Raw genomic sequence first — 11,446 nt, 5'->3', positions numbered from 1 at the left:
TCTCTGGGGAAAGGCCCATGCATCAGTAATTTTATATGTTGTAGGCAATTCCAATATGCAACTGGAATTGAGAAACATGGCCCCAAACCTACCAATGGAAGGACCCATGGAGGGAGAGTGATAGGGAGACTGGGATATTGGGGTGAACCAGTTGAGCAGTTCAAGTTCAGAGAGAGATTATAAGTTATTTTCTTTTGAAAGCTGATTTTCTACCAGCATCTCCTGGATTTATTCCCAGCAATGATGATAAATGACAGTTACTTGACAAATAACATTTTTTAAGTCAATCACAATCACTCATGTTAGTAGAATGGAGTATGCCTTGTTACAATGGTGAATAAGAATACCTCTTACCCTCACTCCCACCCTACCAGGCACAATCCCTTAAATTATCAGCTTAATCCACTCTTAACCCACTGGGATTTCATTTCTTTAAATATGAATCAACAATACTTTTCTCATTAGATTTTAGAGCAATCACATTTTTAATGTTTTGATAGCATGGGTCACTTATAGAAATTGTTTCCTCTAGTCTGGACATTTTCAAACTATGTACTTTACATATGTAGTATATTTTTTAACATAAACTGAAAGAAATCTCAATGTATGAAGTTACATAAATGTTTTCCCGTTGCTGCAAGATTCTGAAGTTGGCAATGAATTTTTTTGTCATTGGAACGTAAATCTCCTTCACAAGAAAATGCATGGATTTTATCATACCTGATTTTTTTATAGCCAACATTTACTCCAATGAGAGCTTCTAACTCCACTATGCCTTCTTCCATGGAGCAGCGATGCACTCAGGCTAGCTCACTGTGGGGTCCTAGGATGGCCACAGAACTCTTGGATTTACAGACTCAGCAGGTGAAGAGGAAGGAGAGAATGTCTCTTCATTGCTTCCTTAGAAAATACTTCTCAAAATCCACCCTGGGGATGACCCTTGCATCAAATTGCTTCAACTGGGTCACCCTCCCATTTCTAATCCTCACTGGCAGGAGACTGAGGTTACCGTGTTTGGTGTTTGGTATTAGACACTCAGGATCCACCTCTGGAACTGAAAATGAGGTCACTATTCCCAAAATCCCAGTTCACAGAGGGACAAACTGACATCACCCGGGAGCTTGTTAGAAATGTGGATTCTCAGGCCTTTCCCCATACCTGCTGAATCAGAATCTACATTCTGATATATATCCTATATCCTCAGATAATTCATATGCACATTGAACATTGAGAAGTGCTGTCCTCAAGAACAGTGGAAAATAGATACATAGACAAAATATGAACAGGGTTTGATGGTAGAAAAAGTAGTTGGAGGAAGTAGCCACTGGTCAGTTCCAAACTGTCTACCATACCATTCACATACAGTAATGGTCTCTGATTGAGTATGAACTTTGAAATAGAATGTTTGTGTTTTCCCAAAATTCATGTTGAATTCCTAACCTCCAGTATGATAGTATTAGGATGCAGGGCCTCCGGGGAAGGTAATTCAGATATGAGGAAGGAACCTTCATGAATAGAATTAGTGTCCTTATAAAAGGGACTTTACAGAACTCTCTTCCTCTCTTTCTGCCAGGTAAGGAACACAGTAAGACTGCCACTCACAAACAAGGAAAAGGGCCTTCACCAAAAACCCAACCATCCTGGCACTCTGATACTGGATTTCCAGTTTCCAGAACTATGCGAAACAAATTTCTGCTCTTCATAAGCCACCCAGTCTATCGTATTTTGTTATAGCAGGCCAAACTAAGATAAATTTCTAAGATGTATGGACTTAATAAACTCTCCAATCTTTCAGGACCAAGGGTATTTTTGCTTTTTCCTTAATATTGGTGACTTTTCATCCTGTATGATAATAACTGAGGCCAGCAGTATATTTGACAGCATAATAAATGAACTGAAGGATAATTATATTTTTTTTCCCAGTTGGTTATTTTGATGATTCTTTCCCCATTAGCATAAAATTTGCTTCATTCCAACTCTACAAACACTTCTGAGTCCTTTGTATGGCCATCACCATTCTCAGTGCTGAATATTAAACAGTGTAATGCAGAACAATAAAGCAATTCTTTCTGAAGAGGAAATTTATGTACCATAGAGTATGGATACCAGGTGCATTATCCCAGCATGATTATGGAAATGTTTGGATCTCTTACTCTCTCTCAATCTATATCTATCTGTATCTACCTTTATCTAAAGAACTGTACCTACAGAATTTGTAGTAGAAATGATGTTGAGATCATATTTACAAGACTTAATACAACATAGGATTAATGAATAATTGTGGAAAATAAAAATGATGGTGATTATTTTGTCTACAGAGTAAATAGCATTGATGATATGAGGATGAATTGTATTTTAAAGAAATGTGTGGGGTTTCTTTTAAACATTTACTTACTTATATTAGGAGCAGGGGCAGTAAGAGTCTTAAGCCGACTTCATACTGAGTGTAGAGTCTGACAAGGGGCTCAATCTCAGCACGGTGAGATCAGGGCCCTGAAATCACTACCTGAGCTGAAACCAAGAGTCTGAGGTTAACCAACTCAGCCACCCAGGCACACCCACTTTTTAAGATGCACATTGTGCCTCCTGGCCTGTGCTTTTAATAATAATAACCTGGGAGATAAATCTTCTGCTATTAAATACAAATTCCCTTTTTGCTACGAGCATTGATAGAAGTATTCATGGTGATTGCTTTATATTCTTCCTTGGCCCAGTTTGAACTTAATGTAGAAGGTATGAGTCTCAGCCCACAAGTTTACAAAATAGTTTTATTTTGTTAGAGCTAAGCTTAATTTGCATGTTGAGCACTCTACCCACTGGAACAGAGGTGTGGCAATCTGAATACAAGCCCCTCAATCCTAATCTCACATTGTCTGAACTATGAATATTTTATCTTATATGGCAATATTTTACCTTTTATGCAGATGTCTGCAGATGGGATTAAATTAAGAACCTTGAGAAGGAGATAATCTCGGGTTATCCAAAGTGGGTTTAATGTAATCACATGTGTCCTTCTAAGGGAGAAGTCAATGTGAAGATGGAAGCAGAGAGGAAAAATGCTATGTAGCTTTAACGATAAAAGAACTTGGAGCCAAGTAATATAGGTAGTCTCTAGAAACTGGAAAAAGCTAGGACACAGAGTCTCATCCAGAGCCTCTGTTGGAACACAGTACCTTTCCATTTATTTATTCTTATTTTTTTAAGATTTTATTTTTAGATAATCTCTACATCCAACGTGGGGCTCAAACTCACAACCCCAAGATCAGAAGTCACATGCTCCATGGACTCGGACAGCCGGGTGCTCCTACAGGCATGCGCCTGCCTTTAGCCCAGGGCGCGATCCTGGAGACTCGGGATCGAGTCCCACATCGGGCTCCCGGTGCATGGAGCCTGCTTCTCCCTCTCCCTCTGCCTATGTCTCTGCCTCTCTCTCTCTCTGTGTGTGTGAGACTATCATAAATAAATAAAAAATAAAAAAATAAAAAATAAAACCTTTGACATACCTCTACAACTGTATGACAATGTACAATTGACCCTTGAACAACATGGTCTTGAATTACACGGGTTCGCTTACATGATCTTTTTGATAAATACGGTACAGTAAATACTGTAAATGTGTTTCCTTTTCCTTATGATTTTCTGAACAGTTTCTTTCTCTAGCTTACTTTACTACAGGAACACATTGTATAATACATATACGCAATGTGTGTTAATTGAGTGTGCTATTGGTAAGACTTCCAGTCAACAGTAGGCTGTTAGTAGTAAAGTTTTAGAAAGTCAAAAGTTACATGGGATTTTCAACTGTGTGTGGAGGTATCGGTGCCCCTAACCCTCACATTGTTCAGGGGTCGATTGTATTTGCATTATTTTAAGTGTGGTAATTTGTTATAGAAGAAATAGGAAATATATATAATTCTGTAAATTCAGTCTTATAAAGGAATCCTCCCCTTCCATATGCATATGTCAAGATCCTGGACATCTGTCATAGAGCTAAGATGTTGGGAGAGAGACCACCTTGTCTTCCATCAGCAGTACACTTGTGGCTGCTGACCAAGTACCCTTTCTGTCCGTGTGCTCCTTCAGCCCTGCATGTCCCTCTACAGCCTCAAAGGACAGAATCTGGAAGAATCTGCATAGATAACCACTCTAATAATTCCAGAGGCAGCTATACAACTTGTAGGAAAAGCAGAAAACGAGTATCACTGAAGGTCCGAAATACAAATCTTCCTCATTCATTTCCAGGATGGCCACTGCAAAGCTTCTTGGAATCTTCTCTGTGTTTTCTGGATTCTCACTTCCTTTCTAAGTATGTCTGCTCTAACCTACTCTCTAGGTAAGTGACTGACAAACATTGCTAAGCCTAACCCAGATTTTTCACTAGAGTTTGGGGTCCTCAAGATTATGTTTCCAGTTGCAAAGTTGCTAGTCAGGCTGTACTTCTTAGGACTAGAAAGAGTTAAGTCCTCGAAGTGTGAGAAGACTCTGGAAGTCTCTTTAAGGCATTTTGCTCTTCCAGGCTGATGCATTATGGTTAAATAGATCTGTGTGGGTCAGAGTAAGCTGGCTTTATGAGGCATTGAAATTGATATTTATCTCTAATTTTGTAATAAAATATGACTGGCACCACATAAATTCCATTTCTTCTCCAACACACTTTCTTATAAAAACTCAATAAAATCGTTTTTATTGAGAAGAACAGATTTTGATATTTCTTTTAGCTTCCTCAATAAGGTGCCAGATTTCTTTTAAACATAAATTACATGGACACAGTTAATTATATGCTTAAATGCAAATGTATTTAAAATATTTTTTTATTACCGTCTAAGTAATTACTCAGAGGCAATGTGAAAACCATATGTAATTTCATAGGCTAGAGATATTTTTATTTTAAGATTTTCTGCCTTGAGGAAGGAAACTGGCATAAACTACTGAAGAAACATTTCTCTCTTAAAAACTTTATTGGAGTGCTTATGCAGATTAAAAAAGAAAATTCCTCCATGTGAATATATGTGTGTTTAGGTGGATGGAAGGACCTTTAAAATAATTTACAATCATTTGCTTATAAAGTCATGGTTCAAAGATGGAGGGGTGGGAGAAAGCCTGGCAACATGAAAACCAGTTTAATTGCCTTTCTCTCCTATATTATTTCACCAAAGTCAAATTCTCCCAGTCTGACTCTTCCAAGGAAGAGCAAATTATTTTACATTTACAGCAGTACTTGTTTCCTTATCAAAATCCCACCTGGGAGCATATCACCTCAATAAGAAAAGGAAAACACAATTTTTAGATCATAAGAATAAGGACCATTGGCAAAAGGTTGTGTTTATAAAGGCTGTTGCATTAGGCCACTCCAGAGGGCACTATTTACTTTGCACTCTGCATCAGGCAATGCAGTGACTCTGGCACTCTTTCCTGTTGTTTCTTAATTTTTTTTTCATTATTTCCAATTTTGTAACAGAGGTTAGGAACATGGTGACTGTTCATTTTTGAATCTTCCCACTTCTCCTGGAAACCAAATAGAGCAAAAAGGAGAACAAAAATAAAGCCATGAAATACATCTTTGGTAAAAGTAGAAGACAGAGAAAAATCCACAAACTCCAAATTATGTGTAAATGTGGCCAAAAGAAACTGAGATCAGCAAGTCCTGTGCAGGAAACTGCCAGAATGCAGTGGGGAAGAATAGGGAGTATAGAAGAAGGCTTTAGGTATCAAATGTTAAAAATCAACAAATATCCCATCCTGAGTAAAACCAATTTGAACAGAAATTAAATATATCAGGGCATAATTGCTGGAGAAGGTAGAGAAAGGCATGAAAATTATGAGAGGAACTCAGAAGAGGCAAATCTAAAAAAAACCCTCCTTTGAAAAAGATGAGGCATATTTTAGAAGACAGACTATGTCTCCTGGTATCTGCAGCCAGTGAAGGATCCTAGGAAGCTCAGGGTTAATGACAGAAGGATTCTGGAATCCAGTCAGGTTCTGAGAGTCAGAGGAAGTTAGACTACAGAGAGAATTGTATTATCAAGAAATGGTTCATCATGGTAGCAACAAAGGAGAAAACAGAGAAACCTTGGAACTCACTTGTCCTACTGCCCACCCCCACACTCCACATGTTGAGGTACCTTCTGCATAATAGCTAGTATAAGACAATTTGAGCTATTTAAATTTGATAATAACAAAAAGAATAAACAGACTTTTGATTTCAGCTCTGACACATAAAGAATTCAGAAATCATAACTCCGTCTTTATAACAAGAAAAAAGCTGAACAAACTGAAAATCAAAGACTTATCTTGGCTCTATCAGAGGACTGAAATTACAGGGCAAGCTACCACCAAGAAATCTGAGGAGACAGGTGAATTTAAAGGATCATAGCCAAGATCTTCTTACCAGGAACAGAAGCTGCTAGAGCTATATCTGGTAGGAACACATAAATAATAATAGCTGCATTTGATGAATAGCTGTAGGCTGAGTAGCTTGAGGCTAGAGAGAATGAGAAAGTCCTGGAGACCCTGTCTTAGGGGACCCTTGCCCTTTTGTAAGTTTTGCCTCTAGGAACTCCATCAAGTTCTTATTTGAAGATCCAAGAAGGAACCACTCATGACTCTTGGAAAAGGAAGGAGGAAGGGGCTGGTGGAAGAGTAATCATTGTGAAATATACCAAAGCATTCACCGTAACAAAGGCCTATTCTCCAGGAGAAAATATATTACCATCTTTATCTCACCCTGGGGAAGAGCATTCTTTGACTCCATCCCCTTCTAGCTTAACTGTATCAACTGATATGGGGGATTGAGGAGCTAAAAAACAGTTGAGAAGTTCAAAGTCAATGGACACAGTTCACTAAAAGATATAATCAAACGATTATAGAATGCTTCTCTCCACCTGCACCTTACCACAACACCAACAGGATGCCAGTATGGATTACAACTAAAACAGCTACAAGATGCACTCCAAGGAAGAGTTCCTAGAGAAATCCAAAGACAACAGGGAAACAAAAACAAGGACACTAGAGGAATTTGACAACTTTGGCAGGTACAACTACAGTAGACATGAAGATAACCCAGCTCCTAGCCAGGTTAACATAAAACTTCACACTAAAAACCAACTTACCTCTGTTCCTACTAATACATTATATCTGGCTTGCAACAAAAAAATTACAAAGCATGCTAAACAGCAAAAGAAAACAATCTACAGAGACAAAGCAATTGTCAGAACAGAAATTAGATATGTCTTGATTTTAGAATTAACAGAGAATTTAAAATAAATATGATTAATATATTATGGACTCTAAATGGAAAAAGTTGACAATATGCAAGGCCAGATAGATAACGTAATCAGAGAGATGCAAGTGTTAAGAAAAAAGGAAAAAAAGAATGAGAAGAAAGAATGAAAACCCCAAACATCTAAGAATAATTGTGATTGGACTACTGGAAGAAGTGAGAAGTGGACAAAAAAATATTTGAAGGAATAATGGATGAAAAATTCCCAAAATTAATAACAGACACTAAACCACAGATTCAGGAAACTCAGAGACTCTCATGCAGGATAAACAGCAAAATATTTTTACCTATATATATCATATATATGATATTCAAAGTAAAAAAGAGAGAGAGAAAAATGAGAGAATGAGAAAGAGAGGGAGAAAAATTTGAAAAAAGAAATGAAACAATTTACCTATGGAAAAAAAGGTTAAGACTGCTTATCAGAAATCATACAAATCAGAAGAGAGTGGAATATTAGTGATGAAAGAAAAATCCACAACTTAGAATACTATAACCAGTAAAATTGTCCTTCAAAAGAGAAGGAGAGGGGTACCTGATAGGCAAGGTTGGAAGAGCATGAAACTCTTGATTTTAGGGTCATGAGTTTGAGCCCCATTTTGGGTGTAGAGATTACTAAAAGATATAAATAAACAAACTTAAAAAAAAGGAGAAGGAGAAATAAAGACCTTATCAGACAAATAAAAGCTGGCCTGCTCTAAAAGAAATATTAAAAGAAATTCTTCAGAAAGAAGGAAAATGATATTGGTCAGACACTTGGATCTTTATATAAGACGACAAATCATCAGAGAACAAATAAATGAAGGTAAAAATCTTTTGTTTTTCTTCTTCTTAACTGACATAATAAATGTTTGTTCAAAGTAATAATAACAACATATTGAATAGAAACAGAATAGACTTTTCAGCAAATAGTGATGTCTATATGCAAAAAAGTTTAAATTTAAAAGAGAACTTAGACTTTACACCTTTCACAAAAATGAATTTAAAATGAATTATAAAAATACACATAAAACACAAAACTATTAAACACCTAGAAAAAAAACATAGCAGAAAATTCAGGCAACCTTGAGTTTGTTAATGATTTTTTAGATGAAACACCAAAACATGATCCAGGAAAGAAAAAAAGAAAAAAAAAAAAAAAAAGGTAAGTTGGACCATCTATCATAAAAACAATGCCATAGGGATCCCTGGGTGGCGCAGCGGTTTAGCGCCTGCCTTTGGCCCAGGGCGCGATCCTGGAGACCCGGGATCGAATCCCACGTCGGGCTCCCGGTGCATGGAGCCTGCTTCTCCCTCTGCCTATGTCTCTGCCTCTCTCTCTATCTCTCTCTCTCTCTGTGACTATCATAAATAAATAAAAATTAAAAAAAAAAAACAATGCCATAAGCTTGAATAAAATATTTGCAAAACACATATCTGATAAAGGACTTGTGTCTAATATACACAAAAACTCTAAAAACAGCAAGAAAAAAACAACTCACTTTTTTTAAATAATAAATTTATTTTTTTTATTGGTGTTCAATTTGCCAACAATTCACTTTTAAAAAGGACAAAAGAAGGCTGCATGGGTGGCTCGGTCAGTTCAGCATTTGCCTTCAGTTGAAGTCATGATCCCAGGGTCCTGGAATAGAGTCTGAATAGAGTTCCCTTCCCAGCGAGGAGTCTACTTCTTTCTCTCTCTCTGCCCCCTCCCCTACTGCTTATGTGTGCCTGAGCTTGTGTGTACACTCTCTCCCTCAAATAAATAAATAAAATCTTTTTAAAAAGGGTGGGGGGAGGAAGATCTGAACAGACATCTTATCAAAGAAGATATGCATATGATGTGTAAGTACATAAAAAGATACTCAAATCCTTTATCATCAGGGAATTGCAAAGTCAAACAACATGCTATTAAATAGCTACTAGAATAGCTAAAATCCAAAAATGACCTGACAATAACAATTACTGTTGAGGATTTGATGCAATGGAATTTCCATTTATTGCTATTGGGAAAGGAGAACTGCACAGCTTCTTTGGAAACAGTTTGGCAGATTCTTACAAGCTAAACATACTTTTACCATATGATCCAGCAATCATGTTGATTTGAAAACATATGTCTACACCAAATCTGCACATGAATGTAGCAGCTTTATTTATAATCACCAAAAACTGATATAAATAAATGGTTGAATAAATAAATGGATGGGAGAGAACAGATAAATCTCCCATGAAGAAAAATTCCTAATAATTTATATAGCTACTCTCTGCCTTCAAGCAGATAAGCATAACCTTTCCTCCTTAAGGTGGGCTGCCCAAAATGACTTCCTTCCAAAGAATACAGTAGGGAAAAAGAGGGAAGTGTATAACCTAGCAAACACTACCTTAATCAAGTGATCAGGTCAACATCAACAATAAGACATGTTGATAGTATATTCTCTTGATGTGACATAATGGAAATGAAACTTATACCTCTTTAGCCTTCCTCCTAAAAACCCATAACCCTAGTCTAATCCTGAGAAAAATATCAGACAAATCCCAATTTTTTTTTTTTTTTTTTACAAATCCCAATTGAGGGACAGTCAACAAAATATCTGGTCAGTACTGTCCAAAACCATTTAGGTCAACAAAAACAGGAAAAGTCTGAAAAAGTGTCACAGCCAAGAGAAGCCCAAGGAGAATGACAATGAAATGTAATGTGGGATCCTGGATGGGCTCCTGGCACAGAAAAAAACACATTAGATAAAAACTGCAGAAATCTGAATAACGTACAGATAGTGTGTTAATATTGGTTCATTAATTGTGACAAATGTACTGTGCTAATGTAAGATGTTAATAATAGGGGAAATTGGAAGAGTGGGTATATAGGAACTCTCTCTACTAGCTTTACAATGTTTCTGCAAACATAAAATTGTACTAAAAGAGTAGCATATTTTTATATTTTTTAAAAAACACCAAGAATGTGGGGTGCCTGAGAGGCTCAGTCTGTTAAGTCTCCAAATCTTGATTTCAGCTCAGATCACGATCTCAGGGTCATGAGTTCAAGTCCAACATTAGGCTCCATGCTCGGTGGGGAGTCTGCTTGGATTTTCTGTCTCTCTCCCTCTGCTGATCCCTTTGCTCTCTCTCTCTCTCTCTCTCACTTTCTCTTTTTCCCTCTAAAATAAACAAATATTTTTAAAAATCAATAAATAAAAACACAAGGATCAGAACAGTTAAAAAAAAAAAAAAGATAGGCACACCATCCATATCAATGAGCTCTTAGGAAACAAAGTCAGCAAATCTCCCTATGAAAATGATATTAATATTCCAACAGGAAATTTAAAACAAATTGAATGAGGCAAGTATAGCTATGAAGACCACAAAACAGATGAAGAAGTCAGGAAAAATGGGACCAGATAACAAGAGAAGGTGAAACAGCAACTAGTAAAATTCAGGGAAGATACAGAAGGAAGAGATGAAATCATTTCTGAATTAATACAAGGAACACACAAGAAAATACATACCATACCATAGAACACACAGAACATAGAGCAGGGAAGTGGAACATGCCAATGAAGTGACACATATAAGATAAAAAGAAAAAAAGAAAGAAAAAGCTGGCTATGAAAGACAGCCAAGGAAACAACACATACCTGCAAGTGGCATTTCTGGAGAAGAAAACTGAAACAATAGACTAGAACAAATGTGGAAAAAATATAATGCAGTAAAACTTTTCTGATATTAAAGCAAAAGACATATTATAAAAGAACACCATAATAATACAGATAAAATTAACCCAGGACAGGTGATGTTAAGATATATACTATTACAATTATTAAAATTTAAAACTGAAGAAAGAACCTTTTGGGCAGCAAGATGAGGTCAATTCATTTCTAAAAGAAAGAGAGTTAAGCAGGAGACCTTGCCACTGCAACTTTTAATATCTGAGCATGATGACCCAACAACTACAAAATACCAGCGGGGAAAAAATATGCAGGCCAACCATCGTTGCATCCAACCAGACTGTGCTTTAAGAGAAAAGACTAGAAGCAGAGTTTTGAATATGAAAATTAGAGTGAGTGGGGGAATGTGGTAGGGAAGGGGAGGTGGAGGGTGTGGTGAAAGGGAGGACCAACCATTTTTTTAATTGATTACTACCAGAAAAGACCTAACTCTAAAATTTTATCAGAATTACTAGATCATAGACTT

The 11,446-nt window shown here is 36.8% G+C and overlaps 1 long non-coding RNA gene across 1 annotated transcript in view; it reads left to right on the top strand.

Moving 5' to 3' along the window:
- The first annotated feature begins 6,005 nt into the window (after window positions 1-6,005).
- Window positions 6,006-11,446, top strand: part of LOC144294355 (uncharacterized) — a 31,379-nt gene continuing 25,938 nt past the window's right edge. Inside the window, exon 1 of the long non-coding RNA XR_013361758.1 lies at window positions 6,006-6,118. This is a non-coding gene — a long non-coding RNA (uncharacterized LOC144294355). The remainder of the gene's footprint in view (window positions 6,119-11,446) is intronic.

Source organism: Canis aureus, chromosome 22 (genome assembly GCF_053574225.1).
Source record: "Canis aureus isolate CA01 chromosome 22, VMU_Caureus_v.1.0, whole genome shotgun sequence".
Lineage (NCBI taxonomy): Eukaryota > Metazoa > Chordata > Mammalia > Carnivora > Canidae > Canis > Canis aureus.
This window is presented reverse-complemented; position numbering and strand designations above follow the sequence as displayed.